The sequence below is a fragment of the Moschus berezovskii genome, chromosome 18 (assembly GCF_049115385.1).
Source record: "Moschus berezovskii isolate FMDL1 chromosome 18, NW_MosBer_1.0, whole genome shotgun sequence".
In the NCBI taxonomy this organism is placed as follows: domain Eukaryota; kingdom Metazoa; phylum Chordata; class Mammalia; order Artiodactyla; family Moschidae; genus Moschus; species Moschus berezovskii.
The window spans coordinates 12776508-12784010 of record NC_142477.1 but is presented as its reverse complement, the minus strand read 5'-3'; positions in this window follow the sequence as shown (position 1 = coordinate 12784010).

The window sequence follows — 7503 nt, the reverse complement described above, 5'->3', positions numbered from 1 at the left end:
CTCTGAGTGTCAAAAATCTTTACTAACTAGCCCTTTTCAGAAAAAAAAAAAAAAAATCTGGCAATCCTTGCCTTAGACTAAAATTGAATTACACATACCATTGTTATCCATTACAGCTACCATCACCACCATTCCAAAGTACATAAGGGCAAAGGAAAGCTCTTATTCTTCCTCGGGTCTTCATAACAATTTGCACATATTGGAAAATCAATAAGTATTTCTTATTTATTAACATGCACATATTTATAAGCTAAGTACTTCACTAAGTCATAGAAATGAACTGTGGGGGCACTGGCTTCATGGTCTTTGGGTGTGGGAAACCATGAGTGATAATCAAGAGTGAATTGATATAACTAGTAAGAGACAGTGGGTGAAAGTAAGAATACAAAAAAGCAGAATATGTAATTATTTAAAGCCTTTGATTCTTCTATGCCGAACAACTTTCAAGGTTTCTAATATTTTGCTTAGTTTTTTTTTTTTTAGAATATGTGATTTTTTTCCCTATGCATTTAACAATAGTCTACATGTCAATGTCAGAAAATCATTTGGGATTTTAACTAATTATTACTTTGAAAATAATAGTTTCTCCTTTTGCAATTATACTTACTACCCAACATTTCTAGATTTACCATATATTTGAAACTTGTACTTTCAGTTTATTTTTAAAATAATCTTAATACAGTTTCCACTGGATACAATTAAAAGTGATTTAACAGTGCAGGATCACAACAACTGTATGCTGGGGTGGGGAGGAATACACTTAATTTAAAAACCTTAAGGATAGTAGAGAAATAAAATATGAATTCAAGCAATGTCACTTTGCCATAGAAGTAAAAAGTAATTGCCTGGGATAAAAAGATAAGTTTTTTTTTAAGTATATAATTTATTTATAGTAACGGTGCTATTTTTAGAGTATAAAATGAAGTATAGTTGGCATGATATATTGAAATTGAAATCCATCTCCTTTCCACTTATGTATATCTTCAATTCCACCATGAAGATTTATTGCTTTGGGTTATCCTCAAGTTACAGCTACAGACAGTCTTATCATCACTCATCATGTCTTAATGTTAAGTTTCCTGCCTCTCATGGGTTCTGACCAATTCATCATTTCACTAAGTGACCACTGTAATTTGTTTCACTATAATTACTATACCTAAGGTTGTAATACGCTGGGGAAAGTAATTTATTACATATACACTAGAAGACACACAGGAAAGTATGAAAGACATTCAGGTTTGAAGATAGATGTGCTAATTGTGAAAGGTCTCATGTGAACTCTGTCTCATTTCTCCTGTGGAAGCAAGACTAATGAGTGTAAGGACCCAAATAAATCATATATTCATGTATTGCCATATATATGTTAATTTCCTCCACAGTCTATGAAAATTTAAAATTTACTTTGAAAAGATTGAAATAAATACATTTATAAAATGACACATGTTCCCATTGCTTTGAACATTTATTTGAGTGGTACCTATTTTATTCCTTGTTGCTGAGAGTTTTCTCTACCTGAATAAAAATGATATGTCATTTTAAAAAATTTAACAAAGCAAAATTTTAATTAGCAAATGCATATGGAGGTAGTATAAAAAATGTCCTCTTCATTCTGTATTTAAAAACATCTAATCTTTTTGAATTGTTTATGTAGATAGATGTTTAATCATATCCTATTTTCTGATTTTAATTTTAACTTTACAGTGTTAATATAAACCCAAGCTTATTTTGGTGGCTCAGATGGTAAAGAATCTGCCTGCAATGCAGAAGACTCGGGTTCCATCCCTGGGTTGGGAAGATCCGCTGGAGAAGGGAATGGCTACCCACTCCAGTGTTCTTGCCTGGAGAATTCCACAGACAGAGGAGCCTGGTGGGCCACAGTCTATGGGGATGCAGAGTTGGACGTGACTGAGTGACTAACATTTTCACTTTCAAGCTTATTTTTATGGACTTCTAAAGTCCTATCAAAGTAATTTGACAAAATCTTGTGAGTGTTATTCATAAACAAAGGCAATGGTGGTCTTTATTCCAAGATCTTGAGATGATGAAACATCCCATCCTGCTTAGAAAAACAAACAAACAAAAAATAAGCCAGTAGTTTGTAAGACATGTTAGGTTCATACTGAAATTTAGTGGGGAAGAATGGTTGAAGCGCCTAAATTGATTGTATCTCTGCATATGGCACTGCTATACTCACCTCAAATTGAGAGCTATGTCATCCTTAATTTGGCCATTTCCTAATAATAGTAGACTCCATCTGACTCCACGTGTCTGCTGAGACCCTCAGATAAAAGCCGCAGTTGCTCAACCAGTTATTGGTGAGCCCAGGGAGTTTTGCTCTTCATTCTCTTTCTTTATCTGCAGCCTTGGGGAGAAGTCCTCTTCCAGCCTCTCTGCTGAGACCTCCTTATGAAGGAGAGAAGCAAGAAATCTTGAAATGCTTTCCTCGGTCTGAGTCAGCACCTTGTACTCTTCAACTCTGTGCCCTTGCTTGGATCTCAGAGTCCATAAAACTGCCAGAGACTCTGTTCAGGGATTCCTCAAAATTAATGACCCCCTTGTCTGTACTGACTACCTGACCTAGGATTGGTGTGCTTTTGCGTGGGGGCAAATGGAACATGGCAAGTCAGCACTTTCTCCAGTTTTGCATGCTTGCTTTAATTGCAGTAAAGGCATGACTCTTTCATTTCGGACTTCCTGCTGGAATCAGCTGCTCCCACACCTGACAGTCTCATTCTCTCTCTCCCAACTCAGCTCAACTCCTGACACATGTTTGTATCCTACTCTCTTCCGCCTTTCTTCTTTTTTCTTCTTGATTCTTGCTGTATGTTTTAAATTCATTATATATGCACCATATGTTTACCTGCTCATCCATCAGTGGACACTTGTTTCCATATCTGAACCTGAGGATACGACTCTAAGTGAAATAAGCCAGAAACTGAAAGACAAATCATGCATGATTATACATACATGTGGAATCTTAAAAAAAAAATTCTAAAGCAAGAGAGAGGAAAATAGAATAATGGTTGCTGGGGCAGCAAGATGGCAAAAATTGATTTTGTGAGATGAATAAGTTCTGCAGACCAAACATAGAGCATGGCAAATATAGGTAATAACACTGTATTGTATACTTGAAGTTTGCCAAGAGAGATCTTCAGTGTTCTCACCATCCACACAAAAAATTAAAATATGTGAGGTGATGGATAGGTTGACTTGCTTAATTGTGATGTAATCATTTTGCAATGTACATGAACATCAAAATATCATGTTGGACACCTTAAATCTATTTAATTTTTACTTGTCAAGTATGCCTCAATAAAATTGGAAAAAAATTTAAAAATATACACCACACATGTTTCATGTAGCTCAACTGACTGGTGTTCCTTTTTTTTCCGTGGCCCCTGGGGAAGCCTGGCTCTGGTACATGGAGACTATCATTGTGCTGAGGAAATTTCTTACCATAGCAAACAGATAAAGCAAGAAAACAGAAACAGCATAGTTGCTCACTCTATTTAAAGACATGCCCATTATTTCTGGGTTGCAAAAACCTGAGAAAAACTTTTCAGTGGGAAAAAAGGTGGTAGATGAGAGAAAAGACAAAAGGTGAATGGAAACTGATAGCTAACAAGAACATAACTGATTGAAAGTCTCTGACTTCTAAAAGAGGGTAAAATTGATGTTATCTCAAGACAGGCAGGGATCTCTACATGTGGTACTATGAACATAAGCCATAAAATAACATTGATAACTGGATTTCTATTGATCTGTACAGCAGCGTAGATGAGCCTCGAGAAGATTATGCTAGTCCAGGAAGCAAGAGGCAGAAACTACTTATTGTATGATTCCATTTATATGAAATTTCTAGGAAAGGCACAAGAAGCCGGATTCATGGTGGCCTGGGGTGGAGGCTGGGAGTGGACATTACTGCAAAACAGGCACAAGGATCTTTTGGGGTTGAAGGGAGTGTTCTAAAACTGAACTGGGATGGTGATCGTTTGGTTATCGAAATATTCTAAAAAACATTGGGTCCATTTTCAGTGGGTTGAATATCAGTATGCAAATGAGCATTCAATAAAGTTGTGAAAAATCTTAGCTCGGACAGTGTAATCGGGAGAATTACTTGCTTCTGTCTTAATTACCTTTGGATCCTGAAAGCACTGTCATATGGGGCCATGGTGAGCACTGGGGTCGTCATTGTGGGTGCATGCTAAGTCACTCAGTCATGTTCAACTCTTTGCAACCCTGTGCTCTGTAGCCTGTCAGGCTCCTCTACCCATGGGATTCTCCAGGCAAGAACACTGGAGTGGGTTGCCCTGCCCTCCTCCAGGAGATCTTCCCAACCCAGAGATCGAATCTGCATCTCTTATGTCTCCTGCATTGGCAGGTGTATTCTTTACCACGCGTTCCACCAGCCTGTGCTCAAATCACTCGTTTATTTATCCAGTGATTTATTTGAATACTAATATTATTTTTTGAGCTTGTTCTTTGTGCCAGGTGCTCTTTTTGGTGCTGGGATGCAACAGTGCACCAAGGAGACAGTCATTGGCCTTAAACAAATAACATTCTGATGGGAAAGATAGAAAAATGACATTCTTACTCTTCCCTGGTGGCTCAGACAGTAAAGAATCTGCCTGCAATTCAGGAGACCCAGGTTCGATCCTTGGGTTGGGAAGATCCTCTGGAGAAAGGAATGGCAGCCCACTCCAGTGTTTTTGCCTGGAGAATCCCATGGACAGAGGAGTCTGGCAGGCTACAGGCCATAGGGTCACAAAGAGTTGGATATGACTGAACACATACACACTACTACTCCCCTCTAGATATCGGCTAGTGCTCTGTCCTCCTGTAGTGCCTGCCTCAGCACCGTGCAGATAAATGAGAAAGTGGGACTCTGACTGTTCACAGTGAATTGTCTTTGGCTGATAAGATGTTCCAAAGTCCAGTCCAGGCTACACCTTGGGCCACTGAACCCCACAGAGTGGAACATGGACCTGGGTTTGCAGAAGGGGAGAATCACCACCAGATGTCAACCCCAGGATCATCCTAGGGAAGAATTCCGCTCTATGAAGACAATGGTCACCCTCCCAGGAGGTCTGGGGAATAGTGACTTCTGGGGTCCCTTCTTCCCAAGGGCTTGTGGGCTTCGGAGCATGAGCCAAGTTACATGAATTTTTGATTATACTGACAACTCAACATCATATGAGAATGGTAGTTTACCATGTAGCTGAGTCGGAGGAAAGGAAACATCCTCCTAACAGAGAGGTCCACATCTCACTGGGAGCTGGTAAAAGTCCCCACTGGAGATGGGCTGGCAGAAAGAGATGCACTAAACAGACAGCAAATTCCAAAGCTAGAAAACACATCAGCAGCCTCTGTCCTCCTGTTGGCCCCAGTTGTCAAGTGTGGTAGGGTTCAAGCTCTTGATTTCGGGGACTTGATAAGAAAGTGACTGATGTCTGATATTTTGGATTTTCTCATTTCAGAGAAAGTTTAGTGGCTGCTATTTGTTTCACCACCTTTGCTTTGGCACTTTTTGCAATACTATATACTAACAGAAAGCATCTTCTTTTTCCTAATTTCACAAAAATATAATCTGCTTTTGTACAGATTCAATTCGTGGGACCTCACTTATTGCCTGATGGCACAATTTTGCTGTATTTCAAAGTCAGGTGCATTTACTTGATATCTGTGGTAGGAATACAGTCTCCTAAATCAGATATTCTTAACAAGTTCATTAAGATTACAAAGTGAAGTAAATCATCCATTCATTTTTGTATCATAATTAGTGAGAAGGAGGAAGCTGCATGTCCCTGGATTTCCAGCCTGTAAATACTTCATAACAAAAAGTTTCTGCACTCACATGATAATGGATGTGGACACCTTAAGGTAACGGTCATCTTCTGCCTGAAACATTAAACTGAGTCCTGATCATGCCTTTTGCCCATATTTACTAAGGACACATTTACTTCCCTTGTGGCTCAGCTGGTAAAGAATCCGCCTGCAATATGGGAGACCTGGGTTCGATCCCTGGGTTGGGAAGATCCCCTGGAGAAGGGAAAGGCTAACCACTCCAATATTCTGGCCTGGAGAATTCCATGGACTGTATAGTCCATGGGGTCGCAAAGAGTCGGACATGACTGAGCAAATTTCACTTCATTTCACTTCACTAATGACACAGAGCCATTTTCCCAAAGCTTAAATATTTTGAGTGCTTTCAGAAAGCAAAGATATGAATGAAAGCATTTACTTACATATTTATGAAAGCCATTAAAACACACATCCCCAAGGTCTAGTGTGCCACACAGCCAGTATGAAAGCTTCCAAATGTGTTGCCTTTGATAAGAGAATGTGCTCACAATGTACGTGGGCATTCATCAAACACAGACAGTGAGCAGTGACTGGTTCTGAGCTTTTTCCACATGTGCCATTTAAGCAAAGCAGCTCTTAAAGGGACCTTATCAGGAGAGGCCGTTATCATCTCTGTCTTTTGGATGGAGAGCTAGTCATGCTCCGAGAAGTGAAATAATGGCCCTGCAGGCACATGATGAGGTCACATTGTGCAAAAGGTGAAACCAGTGCTTTGACCATTCTTATAAACCAAATTCAGTAGAAGTGTAGACTTCTGTCTACTCTGTTTTTAAACTTCTTTGTAAATTTCAAATATAGTACAGTTCTGTTGTGTAGAACCAGCCCTCAAGTCCACAGGTTGAATGGGGGTTGGATTTAGAATTTTGAACTGAACTGAAGATGTCTCTAACTTAATTTATCAGAAACTATTACTCACTTTTCATTATCTGTTCAGAGAACATTCCAGCTAAGGGGTCATTTCACTGCTGGCAATGTACCCACTCTTGCTTACCTGTGGCACCACTTCCATATTTGAACTGAATGACTCAAAGACCCTGCAGATTAGTGAATGCTGTTGACTTTATTTTAGAAAAGTGCCCATCTGTTTCTCAAAAAATTCCCACTTAAAGCAGATAGCCTAATTTAATTCATACTCAGTATGCTCCAAACTGCTGGTTTTCATTTTAATTATCTTCAAATATTTCTGGCTATATATTCTCTATGCTCAAAACAAACTTGGATGGTTGTAAATGATATTTCTTTTTTTAAAATCTGTGTGACAGATTGTTAAAGTCTGGGCATATGGAAAACTGTAAACAAAACTCAAACCATGTAAGTAAAGGCTCTAAGGCTTTTCTCAGCTGAAAGTAAATTTCCTTCAAATGACCCCATGACTCATTATAAGCATATGTGTGGAACCTCTGATGTTAATAAATGTGTAAGCCTATGGCACTGTGGCTTTCAAACCCTAACCAGAAATCATCTGATTATAGACAAATGGCAAATCATTCAAAGGTACAATGATATGCCTCACCATTGAGATTTTTAAATTTAGGACTTCCCTTATAATCACTTAGGGCTTCCCTGGTGGCTGAGAAGGTAAAGTGTCTGCCTGCAAAGCGGGAGACCTGGGTTCAGTCCCTGGGTCGGGAAGATCCCCTG